Consider the following 14,158-nt stretch of genomic DNA (forward strand, 5'->3'; position numbering starts at 1 on the left):
GTGGACTCATGCCCTGGACCGATACCGGGATGTGTTTTATAACCATGGCCCTGCCTGGCCATCCCAGGGTTGTGTCTCATGCTGGATATTTTTGCTGGACCTGATCCTGAGCTGTGGATTGGCTTTCTAAACTTGACCTCAGACCTGCTTTATCATCATGGACTTGTTTGGTGATCCAGGATCCTGGCTGAACCTGACTGACCCCCTGGCCTGCCCTGCTCCCTCGCTTGGGGCGGGGGGCAGGATGGGTCCTGGCTGTGAGGTCCTGATCTGGGCCACCAAAATGGAGCCAGTGGCTGCCTGAAGCAGCTTTCTGAAGGAAATATTGCCCAGCTCTAAAGGCGATGGAGCAGGAGAAGATTTGAGCACAGGAAGATGCCCAAAACCCAGCCATCAACTACAAAGAGCTGATGTATAACTGAACAGGACTATTGTTTCTTCTGCTTTTGCCATCGTTGTTACCTGGCAAAAGCAAAACCTCTGATGGGCAGAGCTATGTCCTGTGTAGCAGCCAGGGGTAAGTGAAGAGCACTGCTGTGCTGGTTTTTTTTCTTGGTCTCATCAGGTGCTGTAGGTGCATGTGCTTGTTGACTCTGGAGCAGTGCCTGAAGCAGGGGCACTGCAGATTTGCAGGAGGCTGGGGATAATTCACCAGATCAGCTCTGTGTTGTTCAGATTTTGCAGAGGGGACTTCAGATGAAGGGGCTCACCTCAGCTGGAGCATTTTGTTCTAGAGAAAAACTAAAACTCACTTCACTGAAGTGGGAAACAGGCTGGGGAGCAAATGCATCAATGTCTTTCCACAGAGACCTGAAAACTGTACAGAGATGTTTTACTTGGCCTTTTGAACTCGAGTCATACTGTGCTGCTTTTACTTGGGCTGAAAGCAGCCTCATTTGCACATCTCGGTAAGCAGCCGTTACTTGTTCAGTTGGCCAAAAAAATCCCCCGGAGAATAACAAGACTGAGGCTTTGGTTTGATGTTGCCTTTAGGAAAGATTAGAATATAAGCTTTCCATGAAGGTTTAGAAATACAGGTAACAGTAATATAAATACTCTGAGCAACTTTGTAGCTGCTCTCTTTGCAGTTGCACTGGTACCAATCTTCAGCATGAAAGCCCAGCTGCAGCAAAGGAACCCAGAAAGCAGTGCTGGTTAACTGTGTGCGGCTCTGCCTCAGATGGGGGCAGAGTACTACACTGAGATCAACACCTCGCTGTCGTTTTCTGCCTATCTTTCTTTTGTATACCAGCTACTGAGCAGAATGTACTTGTACAGTTGTGGGTCAGCCAAGGGAGTTGCTCTGGGCGGAGGATGAATCAGTCTGTCAGTGCCTCTAACATTTGGAGCTGCTTTGCTACTTATTGCTTTACAAGGTGTGTGAATTTTGGAAGTTACTTTTTTCCCCCCTCATGTTGAGCCACTTGCAAACCAAAAGGTAGGCCAAGACAGTGAAAAGGATGAGCAGCAAAATTATCATGGCTGCAAAGAGTATAGAGTTGTTCTGAAATCCAGGGTTGTTCTGTTCAAGGACACCCCTGCCGAAATAATGAATAGTATTAGTCTATATATAAGTGCATCATGTTGTAAAAAAACTTAAGAGTAACAGGACTGATTTATGGAGAACTCAGGCACAGTGGTGTGCACATTACTGATACGGGGAAATAGTGTTCCAGTGTCTCTGGGATGCCATCTGGCACAGACATCCAGTGCAATGCATTGAAAAAATGCCTATTCTGTGCTCTATTGCTTCAGGAAGAGTTGCTCCTCTCCTCATTCCCATGCTTTCCTGTACCAGGAAGAAGTGGAATAGGAGTTTATTCCCATCTTTTATCCCCCCGTTATTTTCAACTAAGAAAAAGAGGCAGTTATCACCCTCCCTTACTTCTAGAACTGACACAATGCTCTGGCAAGGCAGAAAAAACCCTGTCTCAGCAAGGGTCCAGCTGTAAAAGAGGAAGGAAAATGAAATAATCTGGAATTTCCTAGATTGTGAGAGAGCTTGCAGGCTTTGATTTTGGATTTGGTGGTAGCTGAATTAGTTCATGCATGTTCTGGGGGGGGAATCATCTATCTCAAGTCACCTCGCCTTAAAAAAGAGCTGCCCCTGATCGGGTACCCCACGTGGTACAAGCAGCAAAAAACTGCATGTCCCATTGCATGATTCACCCGCGATTGCACCCAGAGTGCTAATGGGGGTGTAAATGAGAGCTGTATTGGGGGTACTTTCATCGACAGGCACTTTTCTGAACTAAGGTGAGTCCATCAGATCCTTTTCTAAAATAGTGTCTGTGTGCTGCCACTAACTGCTTTTGGATTGCTGGCAGTGACACAGGCTTTTGCAACAAGCAGCAGTCCCTCACACAGCCGGTGCTCCTGTTCCTCAAGAGAAGTGGTTGTGACATAGAGGAGACGGAGGAGCAGCTCCAACCCCAGCCCTGGACCACACATGCTTATTCTTCCTCTGTGCCATGTGGCTGGTGACAGGCTGCCCGAAGAGTGTCTTGTCTTTGGAATAGCATGAGAATGAACATGGTGAGGCACCATGCTTTGGATTTCATGATGGCCTTTGGTGCAGGAAGTCAGTAGAGTTGTGTTCACTTGTACCCCTTTGCATTTCTCCCACCTGATATTGTGTAGTACGGTTTTCTTTTTCATGTCATGACAGCTGGAAGTAGGGCTTGCTACTTCAAGCACTTAGGGCTCTGGTGTGGAACTTGTCTCTTGTAAAGACATCGTGTGAAGCTCATTTAGTGCTTCTGGAATCTGTTACTTGTGAGGTAAAAAGTCTTAAATGGGAGATAAGCTGATAGAAGGGGGAAAACACTTTTATTGCAGACTGTGAGCATAGTTCCTGGGTGTTTAAAGCAGTTCTTGTGCAGTGAGAAGGTTATGCCGAGACCTTGATGACTGCCCCAGCTTGAAAACAGCTTGTTTGAGGCCCTGTTGCCAAAGGGAAGGGTGTGCAGAGATGCTGGAGCAGAGCTGCGTGCAAAGGCTGACCTGGAATGGCTTGGTCCGTGGAGTAATTCAGGTCAGAGGGGACTTCTGGAGGTCACCTGTCCAGCTGCCTGCACAAAGCAGGTCTAGTTCTGGCAGGTGGCTCAGGGCCTTGTGCCACCGAGATTACAGGTGCCTCGTGTTTGGAGATGGTGGAGTTCTTTCTTCAGGCCCTTGTGTCACTGGACTATGTGGAGACTAATAGGAGCCTTGTGTGATGTCTGGGCTATGCGATGGCATGGTGTGAGACCTGCAGGGAGAGATGAAGCTGTGACCTTCCTGTGGAGAAGCCACAGGCAGGGCTGTCCCTGCTGCCTTTCTTTTGACAGGGCTGGATTCTTGGTGAGGTCTGGGTTAGCCCACGTTAGAGGTGATACCCCTTTCACCGGCAGATCCAGAGGTAGGTGCCTTCCCTGTTTACAGCAGACATTTTAAAAGTGCTTTGCAATGATCTTTGGTTCTTCTGCCATCGCGTGGCTGACAGAAGGATGCAGGGCTGGCTATCTGCTGTGCGTGGTAAAAGCTCGATTCCCTTAGTAGTTACAGCTTAATGAATAAAAGATCTTCTAACAAGGATTGGCTGGGAGCTTTCTCCCTTGGCTCAATCCTCTATCAGGGAAAAGAGGATTTGCAACACTCTGGCAGCTCTCCACTCCCTGCCAGAGCAGGGCAGTACGGGGAAGGTCTCCTCAGCTTGGGGTGGCTGGAGTTTGGGATCCTTGTCCCAGCAGAGTCTGAGGTGCAGGGCACCGAGAGCCTCCAGCAGCTGAGCTGTGCAGGGTGTTGCTGGGGGGGTGGGAAGCGGTAGTGAAGACCACATGCTGTCTTCAGCCACCCTGCAGTGCTTCAGCTGTGCCCTGCATGGCCGCTGCAGAGGGGAGCTGGGTCCTGCCCCACCGTGACAGCTACAGAGCAGGATGCTAGAAAACCAAGTCAAGTGAGTGCCTGCTACCATAGCCCACGGGAGATGCAGAGCAAGGAAAAGCAAAGCTGTTCCCAGTGTAGAGGTTCTTGCCAGCAATATCAAGGTACAAATGACTGCAGTGTGAACGTGCAGGGAATAAGCCCTTAGGGGTGTGATGGGGTCTCATGGCTGACACCCTAATCTGCGTCATCCACAAGCTATCCTGGTTAAACCACGTAGGCACTGGTGGTGGTGTGCGTGTAAATGGATGAAATTGTGTAAGAATGCACATAAGTGGGTTAAATCATGTTATCTGGAGATATTGTAAATAAATAGCACTCCTACAAGTCCCCCCACTGCTACAAAGGAATAAAGCAGATGGAGCTTTCACTTTCCAACATTTATTCATATTAAAACAGTGCTACTCATACTGACTTGTGACAGTGATTTGTGGCCTTACAAATCAAATGTATTAGTGTGAGCAGTTGGAGTTATACTTTCATCGCTTTTGTAAAAAGAAGGAGAAAGCAAGGTGGTACAAGAACATCATTTATAAAGGGGATGGGAGGGAGGGAAGGAAACAGTGGGAGGACAGTTCCTTCCCCAGCTGTGATGCACTGAAAAGAAAGGAGTGATGCAGCTGGGTGATGAATGAGACTGTCAGCTGCTGCCTTTCAGCACTGGCAGCACAGCAGTGTGATCTTCCCAACAAGGACCTGGGTGAAAAGCAGGGGATGAGGAACCATGTGAGCTGTCCGTTTGTACGCTGAGCTCTGGGACTTTTCTGCTGTGTCTTATATTAACCAAGTGTTTCATTGTCTTAGCTGTGGCTTTCTCCAGATCTCGTTCCCAAGAGCAGAAATGATGCAGCATGTTGCTAATGTGGAATTCATGTTCGGCTGTTCGTCAAGGAACAGCTCCACAGTGAGGGGAGCACAGGCTGCTGGAGGCAGAGCATGGGGGTGCATCCAAACATATAGTGAGAATTACATGCTTTAGGTCTGCTTCCTTCCTTCTGAAGCCTTTTATTGATGGGTAATGAATGCTAACTCCAGTGACTACTTCTTCTGCAGGGTTATCTGGAAAACAAGCTCACTTACTCTTTGAAGCTCCAACTGCAGTATCCTCAGATGGCCCCAAACAGCAGGTCAGAGCATGGGCAAGGATGAGTTATGGGCTCTTCAACAGCAAGCACCTGTGAGTCCAAAAATGCACTTGAGCATCTTGGAGCAAAGGGAATCCACATCCCAGTTTATCTATGCCAGTCAGTGGTGATCTGATGAGCAAAACTATGCCATAGCTTGGTTCAGAGGAAACGCTTCAATAGCTCACAGCAGCTAAGCATCAACTGCTTTTTGAAGCAAGGTAACAAAAACTATCTGCCAGCCCTGGGGAGAAGAGTTAATTCATCTGGCAAGAGCAGCTAGGACGCAGCACCCACTTCCTGCTTGGCCATGCTTTGCCCAGCACTGTGTGCACATTGACATGCTGGTATCTGGCACAGAAGTGATGCCACCGGGTCGGTATTGGCCATTCCCAACAGAGCAGGTGATCCTCAGCTCTCCTAGGACTCTTCTATCGCTGCAAAAGGAAAAAGAAACATCGCTTCAGAGCTTCTGCTGTATACATATCTTCTCCCTGCACTGCCTGATGGCAACTCTTCCCTACAGAGATTTTTAGATGCCTTGTACAAATCCTGCCTCACCTCCTCAGAAAGGTTTTCTTTTCCCTGCTGTGTCTCCATTACTTTCAATATAGATTTCTTGATGTTCTAAATGAATAAATGCAGAGAGGAGGAGGGAGGAAGAAGTTAAATCAGGAGAAATTAAGACAGTTTTCCATTGCCTTGCCCTAACATAAGCACCATAACAGTAACATGCCAGGAAAGTAAGATTTACAAGAAGAGCTACGCTCCTGGATGCAGAAGCTAGAGTAAACAAATTATTTTTAGCAGGCTATTAAGTAAAGTGGATGCTGAGAAGCACAGGATAACAAGGAACAGCATTGGGAGTAAGGCATGAGTTAGCCTCCCTGTTCTTTGCCTAGCACAGCACCAACAGAGTCAAGACTGGGCCAGATGCTGCTGAGTATGGATCAGCTTGTCTCCTGCCCATGGGACTTTTCCCAAAGCACCAAATAATCAGAGCAACTGGTCCTTGAACATTAGTTACAGACCTTCCTAGGAAGCACTTTTTGTTTGCTAAGCTGCTATAACTCATTCCACTGCGTGTCACAGCCGTCCACCTACAAGCCCTAGTCACTGGGCCTTAAGGGCACCACCTCGGGGACTGCTGGGTCCCCTCGTTTCAGCCTCTGGGCAGCTAGCGGCCAGGTTCTGAGAAGTGGATTAGGATTTAGATTTGTCCACTCACTGGTTCAGGGTGCTTCCGTATCTTCTGACACTGCTTGTCTGGGGCAGACTTGTGCTCTTCACTGAGGTTTAAAGCTCTTTCTGTCTGTATTGTGTCAACACAGCATTATCTGTGTTGGCACAAGACTCTTGCAAGGAAAAAAGAACAAAACTGTAGCCAGAAGAACGTAACTCTTGCGCAAGTTTTCCCAATGGCAGCTCCCTGGCCTATATACATTTATATATTGCTTACAACACGAGACTGAGTTTCATCCAGGACAGCATCATTTCATTAACATAGTAAGTCTTTAAACAGATGGCATCCATGATCCCCTAAGGACAGAGTCTGACTTGGTGCCATGTTTTGGTGCCATGTTTTGGTCCCTTCTACACCATGCAACATGTATTTACACCCATGGTGCGGGACAATCGTACAGAAAGCTCCACAGCCTTGCTCTGGCAGTACTCAGCCAGCCACCAGTGCTACAGCTGGCAACAGCCAAGCAGGATGCAAGAAACTGCATTCACAGCAAAACACAAGGACAGCTCATGCTCCCTTTGCCCTGGTCAGAACGGAGACACAGCCCGAGAAATATAAGCATTTATACCTTGTGGCTTGATGGCCGCTTAAGAAGATCTTCATGTGTTAGGAAGTGTCCAAAAGTTTCCTCTTTGCACTTTTCTCCACCTTGATACTTTCCTGTCAGAAAAGGAAAATGGTGACTATGCTCCGGCTGAAACAACTCAGATCTTCTGACTCCTTTACTTCAGCCAGCAATGCACCGTGCCCAGCACGATGGTACACCTCTCATACCCAGTGGGGTGCAGCTGTGAGCCCAGGTTACACCTTAGACCCACAAAGTAAAATACACAGGGAGCTTATGACATTATCCCCTACAGTTTCAGAAACATACCCATTTAACAGATGCCTCCTTTTTTTCTGAAAAAGCTGCCTGCTGACAGTGCCATGCAGGGCATGGAGCAGTAAAGCTCAACAGCTGTGCAGTGGTTTGCAACTGGCTACGGGTACCAGAGGCTTTCATCTTAATCCCACCCCTCTGCCAGCACACATTGCATCGTCTGCATACATGCAGGCCTGCTCCGAGTACACAACTGTCACTACAGAGCTACGTGTGAAAAAGCTCATTCCCCTGCCCAACAGCCACAAATACAAGGTATAAAGAAGATGCGTGTCCTACACACAGCTATTCCCTTCAGCTTACCTCTAGGACATTTCCTACTCAGTAGACTGAACAGGTCCATTTTTCCTGACAGCCTCTCCTTCCTGAAACAAAAAGGAAGATACACCGTGCTCTGTGTGTGCGCACATGGAGAACCATGTCTCTATGCCCAAAATTTTAAGTATTTACACATACAAACACTAAAAGCTTCTTCATAACTTCTCCACTCCAGAAGGCGAGGGACAGAAGAGAGGTTGTGAAACATGATTTAACTTAAAAGTAGCTAAACATTTCACCCCAGGGGCACTGCAGTTCCAGAACCCTCCGCAGCATTACACAGACATCAGTCCACAGATCCTGGAGTTCTACACAGAGCACTTAACTGCCACTATGCTGCAGACAAGAGGCTCAGATCACTCAGCAAATGAAGATCTTTGAACACACTTAATTTAAAGCTAAATATAGTATCAGATGATGCTTGAGAGTGTTCTTTTAATAAAAAAGTTATTCGCCCACAGATTTATACTTTTCAAATGAGAGTTTGATACCTGATGATATCTCTTTTTCAATTACCTATGCTTTCCATTCCTACAACTGTCATTTTATCTACCATAAAATCTCAAAGGCTGTATTAACTTGAATTAAACTAAGAACCTTTGAATACCCATGCTTCAGTTCAGGTACCCAAGGCACAAAAGCCAGCGATGTTGCCTCCCCAGCATGCTTGTGGCGTCAGCAGTGCTCAGTAATTCAGCTACTCAAAATAAGACATAATAATCCACTCCTGTGGCTTGCTGAAGGACACAGAGCAGACCTAAGGGTTTACTCTTGAGTTTCCCAGCAGACAACCCACAACACACCACAAAGTATGTTGCGAGTCGGCTGCTCAAAGACGGGTTACTGTCACAGACCTGGCTAAAGGAGAGTAGAGCTCTTCCACTGCTCTGTGATAACAGCCTTTGACAACTTTATTCTCTGCTTCTGGTGGGCTGAGCCCGCTTCCATTTGGGAGGGCAGATGGTAGAACCATCCAGAGCCACCACTCAAGATGACATTTGCATCCTGCGAGTCTTCAATGTCACCTTTCCTCTCTGCTATATGGCCCTGTGTCCCCAAAACATCCACTGTCTCTAATGAGAAACCAAGCAGAGACACACAAATGATAGTTCCCAATCTCCCACCCAAGCCCGGCTTGACATCCCCAATTTCTTTGCTTCTGAATACCTGCCTCTAGCCTTACAGCCAAGAGAACCCATTGCCCTGCAACAGCACATTTGACGTTTTGTGCTGATGCATTATACTTTCTAACATGAATTTCAAAAGTGCCCCAAGATTGTCAGCTGTAAAAGCAGCTAATATGGCAGTGGAGGTTCCTCCAAGCATTGCTCCAAGCCATGAGACTGGCAGCTCATCAATAGAGAAGGGACACCAGACACTGAAATGCTTCAGATCAAATAACACATCCTTAAAGAGAACGCTAAAAATAGAAAAGCAAACCCACTCTTTGCCAAATGCACAGCTCCCTTAGTGCTACTGAACATGCCCTGTTCCTAAAGCCAGCACAACAGACAGGTATCTGCACTGAAGTCAAATACACAAGGGGTGTGCGTGTCTCTCACCTGCTTTAACAGCCACTCAGCAGAGTGATTTGAAGTTCTCAAAAAAGAAAGTGGCCTGGACCAAGAAAACCTTCCAGATACTCCCAAGCTCCTTCTGGGGGCCTAATGGGGACCTATGCTCCAAATACAAATGCTACTGAACTTCAGCAGCATCAGTAGGTCACCCACGCAGGGGAGTGAAGAGCACCAAAATGTGGGAGGAGTGTTTCTTAGGATATTGCCAACAATTCCCTTCCCTACCAGAGGGTGTAAATGCAAGTGGAATAAGGAACCAAAACTCATCTTTGACTTGGGCTTACTCAGCTCACTGCCAAAAGTACACAGCAAGTATGTCTGAAAAGCTCGACAAACCTTTTCCATGTGCTCTTTGCTGCTGATCTTCTCTCCTCCCGAAGTTTTTTTCCTGTCTCCTTTCCCAGGGCTCCCTACGGAGAGCTGCTCAGTAGCACAGGAAGCTGAAACAGAGAAGTGCAGGTATCTGAGGAATTTGCATTATTGGTGCTTTTGCTTTTTTTGGGTTTGGTTTTGGGTTTTTTTGGTGCGGTCACTGGATTTCTGGCAGCTATTCCTTTTACACTGCAGCACTAGTCTAGGAGCACAGGCTCCCACTATCAAGTGACTGAGTGTCAGCTGAGACATAATTGCTCGCCACATACACAAAGCTTACTGCCATGGCAAAGAAAATGCACCAGGCTGGGGCGACCGAAGCAAAGGCATTTGGCTTGGTACCTTGAATTTGCACAGTGAATGACTGCCTAGTCTGACAAGCACGGGTCTGGGCCCGCAGAAGTGCAGGAGGGTTTATCTGCCTCAGTGGGACCGGGCTTGCCTGGCAGGCAGCGTCTTCATTCCCTTTTCACTTTGCCCAGCAGTTTGCTACCAGCATATTGGCCCCGATTTCAGCTAATAGCTCAAGTAGGTTCAAGTCAAGGACAGGTAAGTTCAGCTCAGGTTGTTTCCAGCTGGGATTATTTTTTGCATTTTTAATAATATGTAGTCACAGAGCATGTGTAGGATACTTTACTACTCTGAAAATGGACCATGCACTTGTTACATATTTTAAAAGGTGGGACACAAATTAGCAGAAATGACGTATGTGACACCTCAGCTCTCACCTGCTCTCTCTGGAGACGTGTTCCTCATGACACAGGAGTTACTGGCTTTCCTCCCAGCTCCCAACATACATTCACTGGCACAAACAAAAGTTCTGCTAGGCCAGCAGTTTAAGTCTGAAGAAGCTTGTGCCCATGGCAGGACAGCAATAAAATTTAGGATGGAGTTTATGTTCAGCTAACATTATCTTCACTTTAGCAATTGCCATAGAATTACAGAGTAATTTAGGTTGGAAAAGACCTCTGAGATCATTGAGTCCAACAGTTAACCCAGCACTGTCATGCCCACCACTAAACCATGTCCCTAAGCACCACTTCTACGTGTTTTCTAAATACCTCCAGGGATGGTGATTCCACGCCTTCTTGGGCAGCCTGTTCCAGTGCCAGACCACCCTTTCAGTGAAATAATTTTCCTAATATTCAACACAAATCTCCCCTGGTGCAGCTTGAGGCTGTTTCCTCTTGTCTGGTTGCTTGTTATCTGGGAGAAGAGACCAACACCCACATCCCTATGTCTTTTCAGATAGTTGTAAGAGCAGTAAAGTCCCCCCCGAGCCTCCTTTTCTCCAGGTTAAACACCCCTAGTTCCCTCAGCCTCTCCCCATGAAATTTGTGCTCTGGACCCTTCCTCACCTCCCTTGCCTGGTTCTGGACACGCTTCAGCCCCTCCACGTCCCTCTTGCAGCCCTTCCCAGTCTGTAAGCAGCCAGCCTAGGGGGACATCTCCCCGGCTGCATCACTGACCTGCTGTGCCAGGAAGGTCTCTTCCACACACCACAGGAACCTCCTGGGCTGTTTTCTCTTCACTGTGTTGTATTTCTGGTGGACATCTGGTAGGTTGGAGTCCCCCATGAGCACAAGGGTTAGCGATCATGAGACTTCTCCCAGCTGCTTGTAGAATTTTTCATCTGTTTCTTCATCCTGAGTGAGCAATCTATGCTTATTAACTTTCCTTCACCCACAGATACAGGTAGCTTTCAGAGGTAGCTTTCATGGTGCCAGGGTCACTATACTTCAGCAAACAGACCTAAATTTAAGTCAGAGGACTCCAATTTAAATAATCAAAGCACAAACAACACAGAAAAAGGGGAAAAAAATTGCTAGCTTGGACCCAAAAGAAAGTAATCACAGTACTAACAAAACAATCTTCACTGGTGCAACTTAAGAGGAAGGACCCAGAGGCCCCAGGAGGCCAGGCTGCTTAACCAAGTCACCACGGCTGGAAGGTGGGAGATAATCCAAAACCCAAAAATGTTCCCTTTCCTGGGAGGATTGGATACCTTTTTTTCTGAAATCACTCAGTGCAAACCCTCTGTATATAATGAAGAAAAATTTACACAGATTTTTACTTAAGAGATGCCGATACCAGAGGTAGCCAGATAACTTGAATCGCAGCAGGCATCATCAGAGCAATGACGTCGTTACTGCCAGGATGATGGCATGGTGCTCCTGCCTGGATCTGGGGCAGCCACATGGCAGGCAGACCCAGGAAAACTGAGCAACACCTCTAATGCCACAGAAACTGATCTCCAAGGAACAGTCCACATACAAGGTATCAACGAAATGTACTGTGGGGGTCTGACTGCAGCTTGTCTGGCTGTTCCTAAACCGAGTTGATTTTAAGAAATTGCAGCAGCATGGATTTTAAAGTGCATTTGCTCTAGTACTTAATGTGGTAGGTGCCTCATTGCTACAGTCATTTGGCTTTAACCCTGCCATATGGGACACGTCTGCATAAACTGTGGTACCATTGTGGTGCATAAATCTGCTGTGGATAAGAGAGAACAATTAATGACTATAAAACTTTGTGTTGTTTTTCAGTTGAAAAAGAAGTCTAGGAATTATGAAGGTTGTTTTTTTTTAAAAGCTGCCTCATATGTCAGGGGAAAAAAAGAAGAAAAGAAAAAGAGAATCAGCCTTTTGCATGTGATTCATGTCTAAAAACACCCACGCAGCTCATCACATTGACCTCAAAAGACAGAAATGCTGCAGCAAGACATTTCCAGAGAAGGAATCCATGGGCACTAAACCACAGTGAACAAAAAGCCTGTGAATTATCAGCTCTTCAGCACTAATCTGCCAAGCAAATATTAATACAACTAGTGCTGATCCCTGAGTCTCATCATTTTCAAGTTATACTGGATTTTTTGAAGGACAGAGACTTGTCACTGCCTTCAGTGGATCTGAGCTGGGAGGAAAAAAAACTGAGAAAAACCTAACGAATCGAGGAACCATTTCTCTTCTCTCTGTGTAAGGAAGCAGCAACTGGGTATGGCCAGAATGGCAGAGATGATGCTTAGTGCTGCTTTCATTAGGCTGTTCCAGAAGCACTACTCTCCTGGCTCTCAAAAAGCAGGATTGCCCATGACTGCTTTCTGTGCTGTCTCAATCTGTCGTATCTCGGGCTGGCCTACACTTTCTGAGAAGGGAAAGTCTGAAGGGTCTGTCATTGCCCTATGCTCATGCTCTCTGTGCCTGCACAGTAAAACAGCGCATGTGAAGAATGTCACACACCCTAACTGTAGCTCAGGCCAGCCCAGGCAGGAGGTTGCTCATGGCTCCCTAGAAGTGACGAGGCTGCATATTAGGCTGTGGTCCAGAATGACAGGCCAGCCACCCTCCCCTCTCTGCAATCCCCATTGAATCCAAGCAAAGAAAAATCCCCTCTTTCTTAATCTCAATTAGAAGAGTAAAGAAGAAACCTACTGCTTGGATACACGCATGAATAATCACAAAATTATCTTCTGTGACTTAAAAAGTGATCAAGATCCCAGAGGTTTTCAGCCTCTTTTCCAACTGCTTCATGTGTTTTCCAGCCAGGTTCTGACTTCTCCACAAATTTTTGGACTCCTTGTAAGGTGAACCTTTCCACGGTGATAGAATCACCAAAGAGTTTGCACAGAGACCCTGGTTTTTTCAGTACACATTTTGTAAATCGTAACCCTCAATGTTCAACCCAGGCAATTCTTGCTAAGAAACAAGGAGCAGACCGCAGCTACCTGTTGTGCGAGTGCTGTAACCAGTGGATCAAACACATCTGTCCAGAAAAGATGAACAAGCTGAAATACACTGTCCAGCCATGAAATCCACAGCAAGGATATCTGAACGTCAGCTACAGCTTCAGCCCTTTGAAGTTGGGGGAAGCCTTTATATATCTTCAGGCTACCAGAATTACAAGATACTCATAACTAAAAGGAAAAAACCCTACGATGGCAATACTCTTGCAATTCATTCATACCTCATGTGCATCCAGGATAGTTTTTCACATTATTAACGTTGTTAAGTATTGTTCTGGGAAATTCCCAAAGTATTACTGATTGTGGTTCAAAAAAAGACATGTCCCTGAAGGTAAAAAACCTCCTGAAAATATGGAACAATACCAACATGCAAACTTAACATGTTTTTTCTAGAAGATGTATGAAAAACAGTTAGCAATACTCTAACAGAGCTGTTTAAGCATTTTGTAAGAATTCATTTTTTACTTTCCAAATATAAGCACTTTTTAGAGTTAAAAAAAGCCTGTATTGAATAAAAATCACGAGGACACAAAATTCTAAGTTTGAGAAAACACGACTCACACGACTGTCCACCAGTCCTAGTATGTCACTTCTAACAGGAGCCAAAAATAAAGGGAAGGAAAGAGCAAGGCAAGACCATGAGATACTAATGTTCTCTAACACCTTAACCCCCTTTCAGCTTCTATGACTCTGAGGCAGACGTGATTCCTCTGCCTTTAGCAGCTCTAGTAGGAATATCTTTCATTAATTGATCATTTCCCTATTGATCCCGTGTAAAACTTTGCCACACGTGATGTCCTTTGCAGGAAGATCTACAGTCCAGCTACCAGCTGAGTGAAGAATCCCAGCTTTTTGCTTGCTTCCAAACTGCTCCTATCAGTTTTATTTGGTGCTGCCAGCTGCTAGTAGTGGAAGAGAGGTTAACAGTCAGTGCCCAAGCACTCACTCTGTTCTGCTTATATGTATACATGTTGT

Source organism: Falco naumanni, chromosome 14 (assembly GCF_017639655.2).
Source record: "Falco naumanni isolate bFalNau1 chromosome 14, bFalNau1.pat, whole genome shotgun sequence".
Lineage (NCBI taxonomy): Eukaryota > Metazoa > Chordata > Aves > Falconiformes > Falconidae > Falco > Falco naumanni.